Source organism: Heterocephalus glaber, unplaced genomic scaffold (assembly GCF_053883595.1).
Source record: "Heterocephalus glaber isolate CG9 unplaced genomic scaffold, H.glaber_assembly_v1.0 deba00001343, whole genome shotgun sequence".
In the NCBI taxonomy this organism is placed as follows: domain Eukaryota; kingdom Metazoa; phylum Chordata; class Mammalia; order Rodentia; family Bathyergidae; genus Heterocephalus; species Heterocephalus glaber.
This window is the reverse complement of record NW_028258263.1, coordinates 62,587-82,660: the sequence shown is the minus strand read 5'-3', so window position 1 is coordinate 82,660 and position 20,074 is coordinate 62,587. Positions and strand designations below refer to the sequence as shown.

Below are 20,074 nucleotides of genomic sequence, written 5' to 3'. Positions count from 1 at the left end.
TCCAGAGCCCTTAATGATGTGTAATGAACTTGTTAAATTATTGTTTAAATTCCATAAATTTTCTATCCCAAGATTTAAAGTGATTTCCTCCTTTTAATTCATGGAGAATCAGGAGATGGGCACCATATATTTTTGCCATGAGAATTTAAATAACTTCTCTGCTCATGGCTCCAAGTTGAATAATTCCAGATCTTTTCACCTTCTCTTGTAGGTCTTACTTTACAACCAATTCATTATCTTTGTGCCTGTCCTCTGAACTCTCTACAAGTTTTCACATTCTTCTTAAGATTGGAAGTCTTTGACAAGCTGCAGAATTCCAGGAAGGATTTGACAAGTTAGCTGTTCATTGAGAAGATTACCTCATAGTTCTTACAAACTGTGTCCTTTATTTTGTTCCATAGCATTAACTTTGTCTTTCAAACTGTAATGCTTACTTGCTACTTTCGCTGTATTTGATTTCTACTTGCACACTGATATTTTTTCCATGACTCCCAAATCTCAGCAATGAATCCCTTCTTCTTTTGCTTCCATTCTCTTCAAGTGTTTTATCCCAATGAAGCTATGATTTGTTTATATCTGTCATTCATATTTACTGAAGCAACATTAAAATTAAAATCTATCTTCAAAGGCTGCTGTTTGTAAGTTGATAACAACTGCTCTTTAATTAGAATAGTGAACATAAGTGACAATATAATGAACTTACATAGCAATCACATCAGACCCTCTATAATAGATTATTTCATTAGTATTAATAGTAGTAGTAAAAATGAACCTTGCAGATATGTAATGATTATATTAACTCATTAATTTTTGATATTACCCTGTGAATTTCTCATTTGCACCACTAGGTTGCAAAAAGAGGAAATGAGAACTAAGTAATTTGCCCATTGTCTTGTGTAAAAGTGCCAGAAACATGACTCTTGTTTGCCTCAAGCATGATTCACGACTCACCCCAGAATCTACATTTCTGTATAATAGTTTAGACATTTAAAAAAAAGAAAAAGAAAATGAGATCTCCTTGGAATCAATGTTATGAAGGAGAAAAGAATTTTTGCTTTAAATTGTAAAATTCTAGCAATGAGGAAAAATGCATTTGAATCTTTGGTTGTCCTGAAAAAAACCTAAGTAGTGAGATGAGTGAGGAGAAAGGCAACAGACTGAACACTTCTGTCTGCAAAAAGAATTACTAAGCTTGCTAGAGGAAAGCTCTCTCCAGACCTTATTAGCAGAAGGAAGCAACAGTGATGCCTTATGTTGATAAGATAAGCAGAAGCTTACAAGGATAAGCTGATAACCAGGACAGTTTAAAAATTCCCTGAAGCTTCTATTTGTGTGTGAGGAGTGTGTGTGTGTGTGTGTATGCACTTCAGTCTAAGAACTACATTAAGGTTGCATTAAGACAAGCGATTTATGAATTTTGCTAGTTAACAAGCCTGGTAATTCATTTTTTCAATTATATTCCAATTAAGTCTAACATATAGATGGTAGCAATTATTGTTTGATTCAGTTTTTTAAAAAATTATATTTTATATGAAAATTTGCTAGGGTAGAACAATAATATAATCTCTTTAATACTAATTGGATACCCTAGGAGTTAATCTAAATGTTGGAAATATGCTACTAAATGAACCCTAAATTTTCCCTCTTGCACAGCAGAAAATGCAAGCTTAGACTTTTAGAAAAAAATAATAAGCCTTTAAATTTAATTCCGTTCAAAAATATTTCCTGAACAGCTTTTAAGTGAAAGACAGTATATTTAAATGTAAACTTCTTCAGAGTCAGAAATTGTGAAAAATTAGTTAATTCTATCATTTCTACATTTGATGGCAGGAACCACGAAGGAATGGATTGCTGCTCTTTTGTTCCACTGATACATACAGATTAAGTGCATAGTTTCAGAAAGCTTATTGACATGAAAATGGCTCTAACTGTACTGTAATTCTTTGATACATCCTCATTTGCCATTAATGAATGTCACATTTGACATTTTTAAATTATAACATCTTCAGGACTTTGTGAATCTTCAGATAGTTGATGTAATGACACTAAGTTTGTCAACAATTTTCCTTGGCACTTAATTTTTACTCTCTACTTCCTCTGTCTTTGGAATCTAAATGTTATTATTACCTTACCATAATCTTATTGACAAAATACAGACAAGCATGATATCTCAAGCCAATTTGTAAAATGGAAATTTTATATTTTAATTTCTTGAGGTTAGCGTGTAGTCTAAGTGTGTCTGGACACACAGTATGATGGATAATTAATCGAGTAAGCATATTCCTCTCATAGTGCTTTTTAAGCTGGGTCATAGCAACTTAAATATTAGATCTATGATAAATAGCTACTTCTATTTCTTAATAATGTCTGTATTAGAAGTTTCCTCACAATCCTGTTTATTAAGAATAGACGAAGTATATGTAACACTGCCTTCTTGGTTTCTTTCTAGTTCCAAAAGTCTGTCTCTTGTTCTTATAAGTGGTGACTGTACTTAGATAATAATCCTCCTGTTTTTAATTCTACGATTTTAAAAGGATGTATCTCTAAATATATATAAATATATATTTGTTCATCTTCATCCTCTGCATCTTCCCCATCTTCTCCCTCTTCCTTTTTCTTTGTGCTTTTTTCAGCCTTGACAACTCCCTTTTTGCTGCATCAGGTTTTCCTTTAGCCCAGTAGGCAGCGATGTCCTTTTCATACTTTTCCTTCGGCTTGGCAGCCTTCTTCTCATAAGGCTGCTTGTCATCTGCTGCAGTATTATTCCACATTTCTCCCAGTTTCTTTGCAACATCACCAATGGAAAGGCCAGGATGTTCTCCTTTGATTTTTGGGCGATACTCAGAACAGAAGAAGAAGAAGGCTGAAGGAGGCCTCTTGGGTGCATTGGGATCCTTGAACTTCTTTTTTGTTTCTCCTTTAGGAGGAATATAGGTTTTCATTTCTCTTTCATAACGGGCATTGTCTGCCTTTGCCATGTCTTCAAATTTTCCTTTCTCTTAGCAGAAATGGTCTTCCACCTTTCTGAGCACTTCTTAGAAAACTCTGAGAAGTTAATGGAAGCATCTGGGTGCTTCTTCTTGTGCTCCTCTCGGCAAGTTTGCACAAAGAATGCATATGATGACATTTTGCCTCTCGGCTTCTTAGGATCTCCTTTGCCCATGTTTACTTGTTGTCCTCAGCAAGGCACAGAGTCGTCCAGTGCCCATCCGGCTCTCACTTGCCCCAGCGCTGAAGAGGATGAAGAAGAAGAAGAAGAAGAAGAGGAAGAGGAAGAGGAAGAGGAAGAGGAAGAGGAAGAAGAAGAAGAAGATAATGATGATGAATAATTTGGTTCTAGTGCAGTTTTTTTTTCTTGTCTATAAAGCATTTAAACCCCCTGTACGCAACTCACTCCTTTTAAAGAAAAAAAAATTGAAATGTAAGGCTGTGTAAGATTTGTTTTTAACAGTATCTCTTTTTTTGTATAGTTAACACACTACTGAATGTGTCTTTAGATAGCCCTGTCCTGGTGGTATTTCAGTAACCACTAACCTTGCCTGGTACAGTATGAGGGTTGTAAATTGGCATGGAAATTTCAAGCAGGTTCTTGTTGGTGCACAGCACAAATTAGTTATATATGGGGATGGTAGTTTTTCATCTTCAGTTGTCTCTGATGGAGCTTATACGAAATGTTGTTCTGTTAACTGAATACCACTCTGTAATTGCAAAAAAAATGTTGCAGCTGTTTTATTGACATTCTGAATGCTTCTAAGTAAATACAATTTTTTAAATTAAAAAATAAGTATATATATTTGAATTTTAATACATGGAAGGAGGAAAAATGTGTGCTTCATAATTCTGTATGTGTATTGGCAATGTTTTATTTTGTTGTTTTGTGCAGATGGAAGAAATTATATTGCTTATGTACAAGTTTTAAAAAATAATAAATTCTCATTTCTCAAAAAAAATTTTTAATTAATTTTATTGGCACATTTTAGATATACAATATAATCTCATTCATCACTGGAAATTTGCACCTTTGCATAATGTCTCATGGTTCTTATTTTTTCCCCATTCCCCTGCCCTCTCTTCAACCACTCCACCCCTCCCTATTTACAAACATTTTGTTTCCATTTTTTTCATTTTCTCATATTAATTACATTCCCTTCTTTCCCTTACTCCTCTCACTTCTCCTTCCCCTTTGCCCCTTTGCTTCCTATTTCACATTATCTATTGTACATTTTGATCTTCATTTACACTTTCAGTTTATCACACCAGAGAAACTGTTCAGTGTTTGTACAGGTGTGTCCTATTTATTTCACTTAAGAGGATCACCTCAATGTGCTTCCATTTAGCTATAAATGTCTCTAAATTCTCATTTTTTATTGCTGAGTAGTACTCCATATTATAAAAAAACACATTTTCTTTATACAGTCTCCAGTTGATGGTCATTTGGGCTGCTTCCAAATTTTAGCTCTTACAAATTGTGCTGCTATGAATATGGGTGCACATGTATCACTGTGGTATGATTCTTTTAATTCTTTGGGAAAGATACCCAGCAAGGGAATAGCTGGGTCAAATGGGACTTCCAGTCCTAGTTCTTTGAGGTATCGCCATACAGATATCCAAAGTGGTTGCACCAGTGGACACTCCCACCATCAGTGGAGCAGGGTTCCTCTTTCCCCACAGCCCCTCCAGCATTTGTTATTGGTTGATTTCTTGATAGCAGCCATTCTTTCTGGGGTGAGGTGGAATTTCAGCATTGTTATCATTTACATCTCTCCAATGAACAGTGATGTCGAACATTTTTTCATATGGTTATTTGCTATTTCTACTTCTTTGTCTGAGAAATGTCTGTTCATTTCAGATGTCCATTTTTGGATTGGGTCTTTAAATTTGGGAGGTCTGAGTTTTTTAAGTTCTTTATATATTCTAGATAGTAGATCTTTGTCTGAGGAACAGCTGGTGAAAATTTTTTCCCACATTTGTGTTGTCTCTCACACTGTTGATGCTTTCTCTTGCTGTGCAGAAGTTTTTCAATAAGAAGAGATCCCACTTGTTGACTGTTTGTGCTAGTTCATGGGCAACTGGGGTTTTGTTCATAAAATCTTTTCCTAACCCAATGTCTTCAAGAGTTCGACCTAACCTCTGTTCCAGCTGGTTCAGCCTTTCTGTTTTAATACACATTCTTTTCAGCTGGACAAGGGTTGTTCTCCAAAATAGATCACATACTCGCTCATAGAACATGTTTAAGTGAAAAGGAATTAAAGCTATCCCCTGTATATTATCAGACCACAGTGTGATGAAATTGGAGATCAATAGCAAAAGAAACCGCAAGAATTTCAAAAAAATATGGAAACTGAACAACACAGTTCTGAATAACCAATGAGTCACAGAGGAAATTAAAGAAGAAATCAGATAGCTCCTACAATTAAATGACAATGACCATACAACATATCAGAATCTATGGGACACAATGAAAGCAGTCTTACAGGGAAATTCATAGCAGTGAATACTCATATTAGGAAAACAGAACGAGCCCAATTAAACAACCTGACACTGAGCCTCAAGCTTCTAGAAAAAGAAAAGCAGGACAAACCTAAAGCCCATACAAGAGAGGAAATTTTAAAGGTCAGGGCAGAAATCCATGCAATGGAGACTAAGAGAATGATACAAAAAAAATCAACGAAGCCAAGAGGTGGTTCTTCAAAAGAATCGACAAAATTGACAAACCCTTAGCCAAACTTATCAGAAAAAGGAAAGACAAGGCCCAAATCCATGCAATTAGGAATGAAAAGGGTGAAATTACAACAGACCCAGCAGAAATCCAGAGGATCCTCAATACCTACTTTGAGAACCTATACACCATTAATATAGAAAACACAGAATAAATGGACAGATCCCTAGATACATATGAATTACGAAAGTTGAATGAGGAAGACCTTTCTCCAAATTTTAAGAGAAAGCATTTTCACCAATATTATTAATTAAAGGGATATAAATAAAATAATAATGACAAAATGGTTGCTTTCTATTAAATCAGAAGAAAAACTTGATGATGCTCAGCATGAATGATAAAAATGAGCGATGAACTTGACACAGCCTTTCCTTAGGGCAGCTTCATTTCTACTGAGTCTTGAAAATGGCTTTGCCCATTGATGTACAATTTATCATCAAGAATTTATTCAAGATGTTTCCAGTGATTTTACACAGGAATGTTCAGTATGTTTTTGTGAAAATTTTCAAAACATGAAAATGAATTTTAATGCAACAAATCCAGATTGTTTAAACAATGTATGCTCCAGAAACACAAATCTGTACACATCTGTGAACCAAATACACGTTGAAAAATTTCAAGTCAAAAACAGTGGTCATTTATTAAGATGAAGTAATTATGGGTTTTGAATTTCTTTATTTGACTTACTTTAATTGACATTAAATATTTCCAAAAAATTCATTTTCTAATTAGAAACTTACAAACCAAAAGAAAATTAACTAAGTAGTGGTGAATTAACCAAATTATATCAAGTACTAACATTTTGATTAAGTTGAATAAAATAAAGTCTATTTCAAACATGTATAGTATTTTCTCTTCAATTATGAAGACATTATATCTAACAGATAATCAAGATCTTACAATATTGACATTGAAAAAACTCTCTTAAGTTAATTTGTAGGTCTTTATGGTGACTACCATGTCCCTTACTTAAAAATAGACCTCTAATGTTCAAGTCATAAGTCTGCAACTTATGACCTTAGCTCTTGTCTAAATAAAATTAGGCCCCTAACATTTTCATATATAAAATTAATTGTTTTATTTATTCTGCAACTCATATCCTTAGATTTGTCTTTCATACTTCAAAATAAACTTCCATTTCTTTTTTCTCAAGTGGAAATTTGGCTATGCTATTCCTTCCTGTTCCATCACCATCAAAGAAAAATCATCTCAAATTCCTAGCACTATAAAGCAGGTCTGGCTTTATGATTCTTCTAGACCTCTTCTGCATAACATCTTCATTCTTAACAAATATTACAATATCACATTAAGCAAATTTCTTCAAAAAACCAGATAATTAATAGACTTTGGCTTTGTCATGAAAGACACTTTATTATCTATTTTACTTTTACTCTTCTTTAAATTCTAGTTCCATCTGCTAATTTCTGCCTAAAGAACTGAATAATCCCTCCAGTATTTGACATAGATTTCCTCTCAATCCTTGATCTTTCCCCACTCTCATTGGCATTTTCAATATTTCAGTACTTATTTATATGCATGTTCATTTCCTTAATACTATCTACAGTGCCTTGGTTTTGTTTTTGATTTTTTGTAGGAAAGGCTTTTTTTACTTTTATATGTCTATGACTTTGGATGACATCTGAAGCAGTATGTCTTAGTTACTTTTCTGTTGCTGGGACAAAATACCCAATACCCACAAGTTAAAAGAGGAAAGATTTCTTTTAGTTTACAGTTTACAGAGTTTTCAGTCCTTAGCTGGCTCCAAGGCAGGGTGGCATGACAAGCAGCAAGCAGCACCTTCTTTCTTTTCCTTATTATTCTGTCCAGGTTAACATCCTATTGGTTGGTTCTGCTCACACCCAGGGGGGTCTTCCTGCTTTTACTAAATCCGTTGTCCACACCCAGAACTATGGTAAACCAATCAGGAGACTAATCTAGTATCATAGACCTATGATTCCATCACTCCCCAAAGCCTCAAAACCTATGAGTGCATGAGGCTTTTGGAGGACATCTAGATATAAGCCATAACACAGTATTTCTTGATTATGAATAAAATTTGACATAATATTTTTCACGAGTGATAAACTACCATGAAGGATGGGTATGTTGTCAAGTTGGAATTTAGAAAAGTGTAGTTTAAATGTTGCTTTTTATTAAAACAATCTCTCCCCCCAAAAAACCAATCTTTCCCATTAAAGTAACTCTGTTGACTTAGAATTTTAAATATAACTATTTTGCATTTCTCTAAGTTATGGTAATATCACTACTAATTATTACTTCTACTCATCCTACATTTTTTATTAAAAATCTACTGAATATTGAGTACTTTGATAATTACTTTATATGTATTATCTCTAGGGAAGAAAAGAATTTTCCAATATTATTCTTGTTTCTAATTACTCATTTCAAAATTAACATTTTTCATTTTATACTTTAGAAAAATGAGATTAGTGAAAATTTTCATTTATAAAATATTGATTAATTTTCTCAAGGCCATAAAGCCATTGGTAGTAGAATTCAGATTTATTCCCAAGTCTTTTTTAACGTCAAATATGCCCCACAGTTTTTCTTAGAATACTATAAGGGAAATTTCTGCTCTAAACTTTGATAAAATAATGAAAATTTTAAATTCTGGTTTTGTTTTTAGGGAAATCATAGATGTATTGCCTTGATGTTAAAAGTTTAGTCACTTGTAATTAGACTAAATTATAAAGTATTTAGAAAGTTGTTGAATTAAAAGAAACCCCAATAATAACTTTTAATAATTGTGTAGACCTTTACAATCTCTTTTGTAAAGATTTTATCATATATTTCTAAGTCTTACTTTGAAGATGCCAAAAAACAAAATTTAAGTCCTTTAATAATTAGGAAATGTGCTATTATAGCTAGTAGAAAAGTAAGTTAAAACTTACATAATTAAAAATAAGAGGAAACATTTTAATTCTATGTTTTGTCAATGCAACACATAGTTCACACACTTCTCTTCATGTTATTGACATTGTATACATGTAATAGTAAATTGTATAGGTAATCTCATATATTAGGATTGTTAGGAAAAGTACATTTGTATCAAATTATACAATTAATTTTGTTTTCCAACACCAAATCCTCCATAATTTTATAAGAAATTGTATTTATTTCATATTATAGTGAAGAATATTTTAGTACATGTCCATAAAACAGTCTATTTCATTTCATTTTTAAGTAAGTGTCATCATGTAGAGTTGCATAGAATATCCTACTGTGGGACTGCATAACCTTTGCCCCTTTTTCTCCAGCCCCATTGTGATTAAAATGTGAGTTAATAGATGGAGATGCTTGTTAGTCTAAGGACGCTAGATCCTCCAGCCCCATTGTGATTAAAATGTGAGTTAATGGATGGAGATGTTTGTTAGTCTAGAGACCCTAGATAGGGATCTGTAACCGACCTAGGGTCCCAGAGTAAACTACTCAACTCTTTGTTTATCCAGAACTGATACTCCAGGCACCACAATTGTTAGAACAAGCTGCAGATGTCTGCTCACCATCAATATGTGACAGTGGACCACTAACCTTTGTCCCCTTTTCTTTGATATGTTAACCTCCCCCTCAACCCCCTATAAAAACAGCCTCCGATTCTGAGCCAGTTGCCTCTCTAAGCTATTTTGCTTCCAGAGTGCCTTCTGGCCAGACTAATAAAGGTCTGTTTCCCAACTTGGCTGGTGTGTTCCTTCCTGGGTGGTCTTCGCTGTAGCCAGCTCCTTGGAGCATTTGGTAAGGCCTTGGTCTTACATTCTGGAGGCACTGCTGGGATTCCTGGGTGTGCTCCACTTCAGCTCCTTGGAGCATTTGGTAAGGCCCTTGGCCTTACATTCTGGAGGCACTGCTGGGATCCCTGGGTGTGCTTTGCTATAGTCAGCTCCTTGGAGTGTTTGGTAAGGCCCTCGGTCTTAACACTACTTTGAAGATACTGGTAGAATGCTTTGTTTCTGGAAACTGCTAATTTCTATGTTAGGTCATGAAATGCTGGGCCCAATATAATAAAAGACAATGTTATTGCTTATCTCTTCTGTCTTGGGATCTCCTATGTTCCAAAGATGTATAGTCATAAAAGCTGGTAATCACATAATAGTTACTATTTTTCCACTTTAGAAATGAATTTCAACTATGACTTATTTGGGACTATTTACTTATTCTACTACAATTGCCTTGATCAATTTTGGAATGGTAACATTAAAAAACTAAAAAGCATCATGATACAATTTTCAAACACTCACATATATCCTTCTTATTTAAAGTCTAAATACTTTTTCCCTTCAGATTAAAGTGTATATAGATTAGATGAAACACAGGACAGAGGACTTATTTATTGTTCATAAATATTACTTGATGTTCTAGCTTTAATGCTAGAAAATAAAAGTAGTTTGCAATGTGTCCCGAATTGTCTTTCTTTTTGCCTTCAGAGCACTTAAGTGTGCTGAGGCAGGTCTGTCTAGAATCGTGTTTACTGTATTCTTTTCAAAATGCAGCACAGAACCTTATCACTTATCAGTGCATAAAGTCTAACAGATTGCAGACTCAAATTTCCCCTTCCAGGCAATGTTGGGTTTCACTATTGTTTGCCATGGCAAAGGTTTTCATGAATTCTACAGCTTGGATTTCTGTCTTGTTTTCCTTAGCATAACCCTCTAGGCAACCAATCAGCATTTTTCAACTGCTAGAAATTGCTCAAAATGTTACTACAAAAGTTTCACTTTAAAATTCTATGTCTTGCTTTTGACTCTTTGGGAGGTTTTTATTCCTTGAAAAACATTATACCTGCTAGTTTTGATTAGATTAAGAAGAAGAAGCAATTAAACATTGTCTGCAGATGATGTGACTGTTAATGAGGTTGCCTGAATTTGGTGAAAGCAAGTATGTTTACAATCCACATTTGGATTCGGATTTTAAAACGACATATAGTAGAAGGGAACTCTGTTGGGTGCTTACAAACTTAGCAATGCAGACTTTTACTTTAAAATTTCAGAACCATTTTCAGGTCATTTACAAACAATGAATATTGCCTGTAGACCTAATTTATTTCTTAGATCTTGGAGGAATAGTTTAAATCCTTCTCGTTAGAGAATAAAAAATTCTAATCTTTACATCCTATTCAGAATGAATAATCAGCTTCTACTTTCTGTTGCTGGAAGCACTATTTTCAATCCATTCACATACTCCAGGATTTACAAAACCATGTAGATTTGACCTCCTACTTATTTCTGTAATCTCTCACCTTCAGACTAGTCTTCTTATACTGCCTCAGGTGAGGGCCTAACAGTTTCTTGACAGGCACTTAAGTGGTCTTTTTCACTTGCAAACCATTTCCTTATTGCTCCAAGAACATGCCATCTAAATCCCTAATTTGATAATATAATTTCCCTATTAAAATCCCTTAAGGACACTGTGTCTCCTACACAATAAAAGACAAACATTTTAGGATGACATAACACAAGCTTCATGATCTTGCTCTGCCAATATTTCTACATTAACCTCCCAGGATGCCTTCTTAGGATCGATTCCACAGCAATAAATAAATAAATAAATAAATAAATGATACTACTACTAATAATAAAGCAAGTTTCCACTAGTGTTTACTTATTTTTTCCTCATTTAATCCTCTTTTGCATTTGCATTAGCTGTTGTTTCTTTAGCTGAAATATTTTTCCCTTGTTACTTGTCACCCTGACATCAGAATTCTATTTATCTATTCTCACTACAAATGTAATAGCCTATAAGAAGTCTTCATTAATGTTCTCTGATAAGGTAAGGATATTTTTATTCTTCATTTCCATAATGACTGTTACTAAACCTTTGACTTTTAGAATGTATGCATCATATTAATGGAATTATTTGTCAACAAACATATTCACACAAATAAAAATTGCAATAGATTGAAAACTTGTGAATTTAGGGATACTTTTGACAAATTGCAATAATTTAACATAATTATTTGTTTGAATAAAGAATGAAAGTAATTGTTCCAACATAAATAAAAATGGTAAACCTCTGAACACAATTACTTCATCCAGTTGTATAAACTATTTTAGATATCTTCATTCATAAATTATTCAATGAAAAACTATTAAGTACCTCTGATTATAAGTTCTTAAAAGTAGAAAAACATCAAGTTTCTATGTGTAGGTAATAAAGAAATAACTGCAATATAAAATATTCTCCTACCTTCTGTAGATCTACAGTCTAATTTTCATCTAAAAATATTCCCAATCTTTCTAAATATTTGAGATGCTTTCCATCATCATGATGGACTGAGCTGGTATAAATGGGCCATCACACACACACACACACACACACACACACACACACACGCACGCACAGGCATACAGAGATCCTGGATAAAATATAATAAAAAAGATTTACATTTCTGAATTCTAAAGAAAACCTGAAAAGATACTGATATTAAATACAAAGGGGAAAAAGAGCCAGAATAGTAAAGAGAAGACTGAAACTACAGAAGCAGCTTCAGACTGGATTAGATAAAGGCCCAGAGTTTGGGTCAAAAATCTCGGGTTCTGGGGACCACACAGAATAAGAAAAAATGGACACAGATGTAAATATGGGAAAGTTATAAGTGGAAGCCACAACTTCTGAGGCCTTGAAATGATCTTCATTCTAGGAAAAAAATGAAAGCTTCTCCCACTATTGGAAAAATGAATTGGGAAATCTTATTGTCTCCAAAAGAATTTGAGATCTAAAAATAAGTTGTAAACATAAAATACAATTTCTTATAGAAGAAAATGCATGTAAGAAACTATTCAAAGTGAAAATGGCTACGAATTTTCCAGAATAGAAGAAAGTGGTGAGTCTGTGAGGAATGGATGCTCTAGGTAAACTGTAACTAGCAAACAATCTAGTTGTAATATTAAAAATCTACAAAAGATCAAAAGCACTGAAACTATTTATAGGAGATGGAAAAGACAGACATTCCTATAAGGACACACGGACTTCTCCTGTAGTCTTTGTAAAACACAGAAAAATGAAAATACATTACCCCTTTAAAGAAAGAAAAACCTGCAACTTTGTATGTATCAAACATTAAATGTGAAATTATTAAACTAATGATTGTCAGAACTTATTTCAAACCAATGGTTTGCTCTCCCACCCTCTGCCTACATATATGTCACCTCTTCTGAAAGTTTTGCCTGACCATAAAATTTTAGATTTCTCCCTCCTCCCATCTCCACTATTATGTTATTCAACTATAATCTACAAATGATTTGAATGAAATTTACTTCTCTCCCTGCATGAGGTATTTTAGATACTAAAGCAAAGAACAGATGAGACAAAAGAATTAAAGCTATATTATTTAAAACCTTTATTCTTAAAACCATTTCTTCAGGAAGTTTAAGCCACATTCCAAGATGTATTTAATACATAGCATAACAAGTTATCAAGATCTGTCTTTTAATACCGAATACAGCAAAGATAATTTATTTATGCTTTCTAGCAACCAGAGTTTATTAAGTTAAATCCCACTAGTAAAATCTAGGGGTACTTAAGTCTTGCAACAAGACCAGAATCAAAGTCTTATCCTAAAATACAGTTTTGCAAAACAGAAAATAGAAGCTAATCATATAATTTTACACAGATTTCATATTGGCTTTCTTTTTGTTTTGTGTGATCCTGGTGATTAAACTCAGGTTCTCATGCTTCTTAGGCATCCATTCTACCTAATGAGATGCATCCTCAGCCTTTCATATTGACTTTGAAATGCAAAAATTCAGTTCATAAATTCTCCCATGTTGGCTATCATTAAAATAATTTTGAAAAAAACTCAACAAAATGATGTTAACAAATCTAAGAAAGACACTGGCACTTGGTTAATTATGGGTGAAATACATTCCTAAATACTTGGATTAAAAATTAACTTTGTAAACATGATTCTTATATGTTTGCTGGAATTCCTTTTCAAAAGAGAGACTGTATCACAAAGACTATCAAACATTTGTTTGTTCTTCATTTCAAAGGCTGAAGGCACAGAAGGTGATCTTCATTACAGTTCAACCCTCTTATATAACTCTGTGATAATACTTCCTCATCTGAGTAATTTTGTCTATGAATTGATTCAGAAAGATAACTATTGTATTAAAGTTAGTAAATATTTTGGTATTTACTGACAAATATCAAATATTGATTAATGTTTTGATATTTAGTCTTATTTTCTGAGGCCAAAATTAACACTGGCTTAGCAATACAAAAGATTTTATATCTAAGAGATGATCTATAATTTGTTTCACAAGATAATAGTCCTGGCCCACTAGAAATGGGATTTTGAAATTTTGAAATCAAAAGCTAAATGTGTGAAATATTTGAAAGCTTTTTTCCCTTAAACTTTTCTAAGCAATGTTTAAATTTATGTGAGACAATGTTATCAGCACACATAAAACAATAATAATAAACAGATAATAGCATTATTGACCTGATTTTGCTTAAACACACAATTATTTGATACATCATCATTTATTTGGAATACTTGGAATTTAGTTTTAATAATTTAATAAGCCATTTAAATGACAGATGACAAATAGTTCTGTTAAACTTACCAAGCAATTTCACAGACATACAACTTGTTAAGTATTGATCACCAGCTATATGTAGCACTATGATGCCACGTGAGCATGAAATACAAACCCTCAGTATCTAAGGATGTTCATCAACATCTTACCTTTTTGATTCATTTGATCAGAAAGGGGTTAATGTAAGAGAATGAACTCAGACTATGAACTCAGATATCAGTTTGAATTTCAGCTGTGATGGCTCCTAGCTACCTGACTTGGGCAAATTATTGTATAATTGAATTTCAGTTTCCACATCTCTAAAATGAAGATAATAATCTCCATTGCTCAAAGAATTTAAAGAACGAAGCATGTTCAGTACACACTATGCTTTTATTAGGACCCAAAATTAAGAGTGTTCAGTGTCATAGAAAATGAGTTATACAAGTGTTTCAATGTAAGTTGCAGCATTAGGAGAATTTATTCCTTGTCAGTAAATGACTCAATCCTTAGGATTTCATAAACTTCCCACTTACAGCCCTTGTGTCCCAAGGAGAAATACTACACTGAATCCTATATTTGTGCTTTCCCTCTCTATAGTTTAATTTTTCTCTGAATGCTCACATTCACATTATATGATTTTATCCTGTGATTTCTCTTAGACAATAATTAATATCTTTTTGTAATATGAGATTGTATGAAACACAGTTTTCTTGTATAGACTAGGACAGTGTATATCTATGACTTGTGGTTTGAATGATAGAGTATTATTTTAAACCTTGAAAAAATACACAACTCAATGAAAGTTCTAGAATGTGTACTATCTGGCAAAAGCCTTTTGGATTACTAGCACTATGTACTGTTGAGTTTACTTTCATAGGAGGGCAGGAACTGATCCTTTGCTCTTCATAACTTCATAACTTATCCAAGTACTTTACAGAGCTCCTGACAATTAGTAAATACTCAATAAGTATTTGTTGAATAAGTTAACTAACCATACTGAAAATTGTCATGATCAATAAGGTTCAGTCCAAGTGTCCTTATCATACACAAAAATAGAAAGAAAAAAATGACAACAAATTTATGTGAATCATTAGGAACAAAGATGGATTTGGTAATGGCTTTTTACTGGTGCCCACTACATAACAGATTATCATCACTGAGTGCAAAACAGCCATGTGAATTAAGTGTACTCATTTGAAAATAGCTACTATAAAGTATCCTTGTCTCTACACAAACAATTTAAATTTTGGTTGCCTAAATATCATCATTTTATCTCTCCTCTACATTTGAGTGTTGACATCTTTAAAATTTGATGATCAAGAACAGACCTTTATATTTTTTAGTATCTCAAAATATTAAAGGGTTTGTAAGTTTTAGTTTGAAGTTAAGATACATCATTATCACATCCTGGGCTTATTACAAAAGTGTTACTGCATTAAAATACTGACTGTGAGTCTGAGAGAACCCAGAAATATACATTCTTCATAACTTCCCATCTGATTCTGGTATGCTGTCAGGTTGAAGAACATTATGGTTTTAGCTTGTACTCCATCTGAAAAACAGAATAAGAAGCAAATAGGATACTCACAGAGAGAGCAGCACAGTATTCGCATTTTTCCAGAACAGTAACATAAAGCTACTCAGAAGTGATCTTACCTGTTATTGAATAGACTAGGGTAACATTTATCTTTGATACTGAGAATTGAATCTATGGACAGTTAAGAGAAAGCCTGTATTGTTTTTTTGCTTAACATCAGTAACTTAGGAAAATATTTCATGACAATTTATGAGATAAATTCAATTTTTATATTACCCTTAGTAAAACTGAAAAATAATCTATCTTTAATATGAAGTGAATATTTTATATTATTAACAAAATAAATTACTGTTTTTCTATGAATGGAAATATGATTAACCAATTTTATTAATATTTAAAAATATATAATATTTTAAAAATATATAATGAATGCAATTTGTTTTCATCCAGATATTTTAGACTGTGGGGGATGCTTTTCCATGAAGAGATAAATAAGGGGGAACATGTCCTTTGATAAGATTACAACAAAATTATTCTTTTGTAATTGAAAATGTGAGGAATCTTGTGTTTATCAAAGGTGGCTGTGCAACACTCAGTCTCCCTTTGTTTCCTTTTTCCTTTATTGCTCAGTGCTCTACATGTCGGCTTCTATAATGATTAATCATCTCAGCCTATCAGAGTCAGGATGGATTTGGAAGTGTGAGATGGGATGAGTGATAAGAGCACAAACACGTGGGAAGGAAAAACAATTTCCTGGCATAATACAATTAAAAATAACCCACCCGCAAACCCAGACAGGTGTCTCCTGAGTTTTAAATAATGGCACTTATCAAATAGCATATTAGATATGAAATAATTTATTATGTTGAATGATGCATATGACTTGAAAATAGATGTTGAATTGTGTTAAGAATAAAAATATATTTTCATGAGATATTCTTGTTCTAATATGATATTGTTCTTTAATCATCACAGGCAAGGAATCTTAATGATCTTCTTATAATGTATAAAGACACTATGAAGATGCAGCTAAATTTTAAAATAAATTTATTACAAATCGTTCTTGGACTACAGTGACTAAACACAAACAATCCTTACTAAAGTCCCTCAGTTCAAAAAATAAAGGATTCACATCAACCTTTAGGTTACTGCATTCAGCAATAACATTTGATTATCACCTACTTTTTGTGAAAGCAGGATTATAACTTTTAGTCCCCAAAGAGATTCAAGTTTGGAAATAAAGAGCTTCAAGTCTGAGAGCTGAGTAAACCTGAGACAATCCAGTCTGTCCTAATCAGAGATGTGGCTGCGGGTGATGGAAGTGAGTGGTGGGGTTTGGAGTGTTCAGATGTAAAATCAGTTGTGAAAATAAAGAGCCACTCTCATCCCAAACCTACTATATTGATTAGACAGCTGTTTCATGATTTAATACTATACCTTTGTTTATTCTTTAACGTCATAGAGTCACAATTTACACAAATAAAAATGTAACTGTCATTTCATGATTTGGTCCATCTTTTACCATTAGGTAACCACCATGCATGCAATCAAATATAGACTATCTTCCTCCAAAAGGTTCCCCCCACCTCCTTTCATTTTATAAGTGATCAAACTGAAATACAGGGAAGTTAATTTCCAAGGTTTTACAACAAGTTTATGGCAGAATGGCTTAAATTCATTTTATTTAATTCATAAATTTATAATAGCAACCCCTCCTCCAATCACTGGGGATAAAATGTGAGAGAGCTCTTCTCTCATGGAAAAAGAGAAAAAGGATAAACAACTGGTGAAAATCAAGTACAAAATATAATATCAGAATGGAGAACACCAAATAAGCCCAGAAAAAGAGCTATCCAAGCCCATTGTGGTGTCACTTCCTTGGAATCCCAGCACTTTGGGAGCCTGAGGCACTAGGATCAACATGAGTTCAAGGTCAGTGTGGGCTACACAAGTGAGTTCAAGCCCAGCTTGAACTGCATAGCAAGATCCTGTCTCACACAGCTTAAATGAAATGAAATGAAACCAAATCAAATCAAATTCAAAATGGAAGCATCCAAGAGTCTGAGGAAGAAGAGGAAGTCACAAAGGCTTTACCCAAGAATTGACTCTTGACCTTAGATTTGACTTTCAAATTAGTGAGTAAACTCTTGGGGAAGACTTATTTATTCATTCTTGTCATTTATGTTTACTTATAATATTTATATTAGCCTATGTGTACAATAGGCTCAGTAAATGTCAAGTACAGTGATAGATTATGAGGATTCAAGTGTGAAGCACAGCAATCATAGTCTCTGCCAACAAAAAATAGCAGGGGCAGATACGGGTCAAGAATCCTCAAAGAATCCTCAAAAAAAAAACACCTCAAAACGTGTACTAATAAAAAGAACATGGAAATAGTAGGATGTAAAATAATAAAAGAGCATTGTTGGATGGTAAAAGAAAGAGTATTTAAGTTATGATCTCAATAATGAATAAAATTTAACAGAACAGAAGGAAGAAGGACATAATCCATCCAAACGGACAAGATGACAAACACTTGAAACGGAAATATGTAGATGTAAGAAAACCAGGGTTGCCTCTCCTACATGATGACTGCTGTGTTTATAATAACAAAAAAGTGAAGATAATGTTAAAGCCCATCAATAGGAAATTCGTCACATAAATATGGTACATCTATTCAGGGCTACACAGCTTAAAAATAATAAAAATTGGGCCAGGGATTTAGTTCAGTTGTTTCGCCACCTGCTGCGCAAGCGCAAGGACCTGAGTTCAATCCCCGGTACCAAAACAAAATAAAACAAAACAAAAATAATAAAAACACATTCTGACATGGAATAACAATAACTGATATTACTAAGCATTCACACTGTGTTAGACACTATACAAATATTCTAGGATATTTCTCAGGATCAGTCCATCATAATGATATATAAACTGTCATACAGAAGATCTGAGTGACTTTCCAAAATCACAAGGCGACATGTGGATTTCAATTTAGAGTCTTAGCCTTACATTAAATAGTCCCGAATATTTAAGGATCTGTAATACAATACATAGCCACGTACATATAGAAGCACACAAACATATTTTTTGTTCAAAATATATGAGTATGTATTGTATTACACATAAAACTGAAGGATAAATATTAAATACATGGTATGTTTATCTAAGAAAGAATTGGCATTCATGGGATTCTCACTTTTTATTTTATGTGTTTCTGTAATGTGTTTAAACTTTTATTATTACAAGCATAATTTAATTTTATGTTTAGAAATGTAAAACTAGAGAAAAAAACTTTTGATATCTAATGAAGTTAAATATTTAAATAGACTTTGGAAGAAAGTAACATTTTCTTTTCAAACCAATATGACTATTCAAAATACTATTCATAGGTTTCTTTTGAAAAAGTGTTTGTATGCATCATATTTACATTCATTTGGGGAAATCAATCAATTTATCTATCTATCATCAGTTTTCATAGCTTTACCCTCTTCCTTCTCTCCCATACCCGCTTCCCATGATGTTTCTTCCATCTCCAAAATTTCAGCCTCCCTATTTCTTTGCCAGTCTTACTGACTCTTAAGATGTTAACTAAAACTGAGAAGACTTTCGTGGAGTCACTTATTTTATGTACCTGGACATGTTCATACTACCTCATATCATGACAGCAAAAGGGAATTTCTATTGCCATTATACAATATGTTATTAAAAAATTTTTAAATGAATTAATGGCCCAGATTAAAATTATATCCACTCAATTACATGTTACCTAGGAGCTGAAATATTGTAGAAAATTAAAATTATTAAATTTTTAAATAAGATTATAAACTTGAAAAACAATCACACAGTTTTAATTTATAGTCTTTGGGTCTTTTTGTTTAAAGTCATATTTGTTTGTGTTTTATATTGAAATAGAAACTATTGAAAAAAACTGAAGACTATATGTTTCTACATAAATGAAATAATTTGATTATTTATAACAAAACCATATAGTAGAAATCATTGCTCATCCTCCCTCTATTACAACACATAACTCCATGTTTCCAGGATGAACAATTTCTCCAAATCACTTTCTAATGAAAGATAACAATAATGTTTAAATAAAGACCTATTTGGCTAACCACTAAAACATTACCCTATCTATTTAGGTCTGTTATTGTCCTCATTATCATCCAGTTTGATTTATTTAAAAAATGACTGACTCCAAAAATACACTGAAGCATTTAGCACTCAGTCTTTATAATTTAATGGGATATTTATTGTGAAAGTTTCTTTTTTTTA

General features: G+C 32.9%; 1 protein-coding gene and 1 pseudogene across 6 annotated transcripts in view; both read right to left on the bottom strand.

Moving 5' to 3' along the window:
- Nucleotides 1-218: 218 nt before the first annotated feature.
- Nucleotides 219-3,309, bottom strand: LOC147828089 (high mobility group protein B1 pseudogene; annotated as a pseudogene).
- Nucleotides 3,310-3,537: 228 nt separating this feature from the next.
- The window catches only part of LOC147828087 (adhesion G protein-coupled receptor V1-like), a 63,981-nt gene continuing 47,444 nt past the window's right edge, over nucleotides 3,538-20,074 (bottom strand). For 4 of the 6 annotated variants that reach the window (XM_087211152.1, XM_087211161.1, XM_087211162.1 and 1 more), the window contains one exon: nucleotides 13,057-15,808. The gene's annotated coding sequence lies outside the window, so the exon portion shown is untranslated. Of the gene's footprint in view, nucleotides 3,699-13,056; nucleotides 15,809-20,074 lie in introns of those variants that run through there. The other 2 variants (XM_087211155.1, XM_087211160.1) reach the window with 1 other exon arrangement.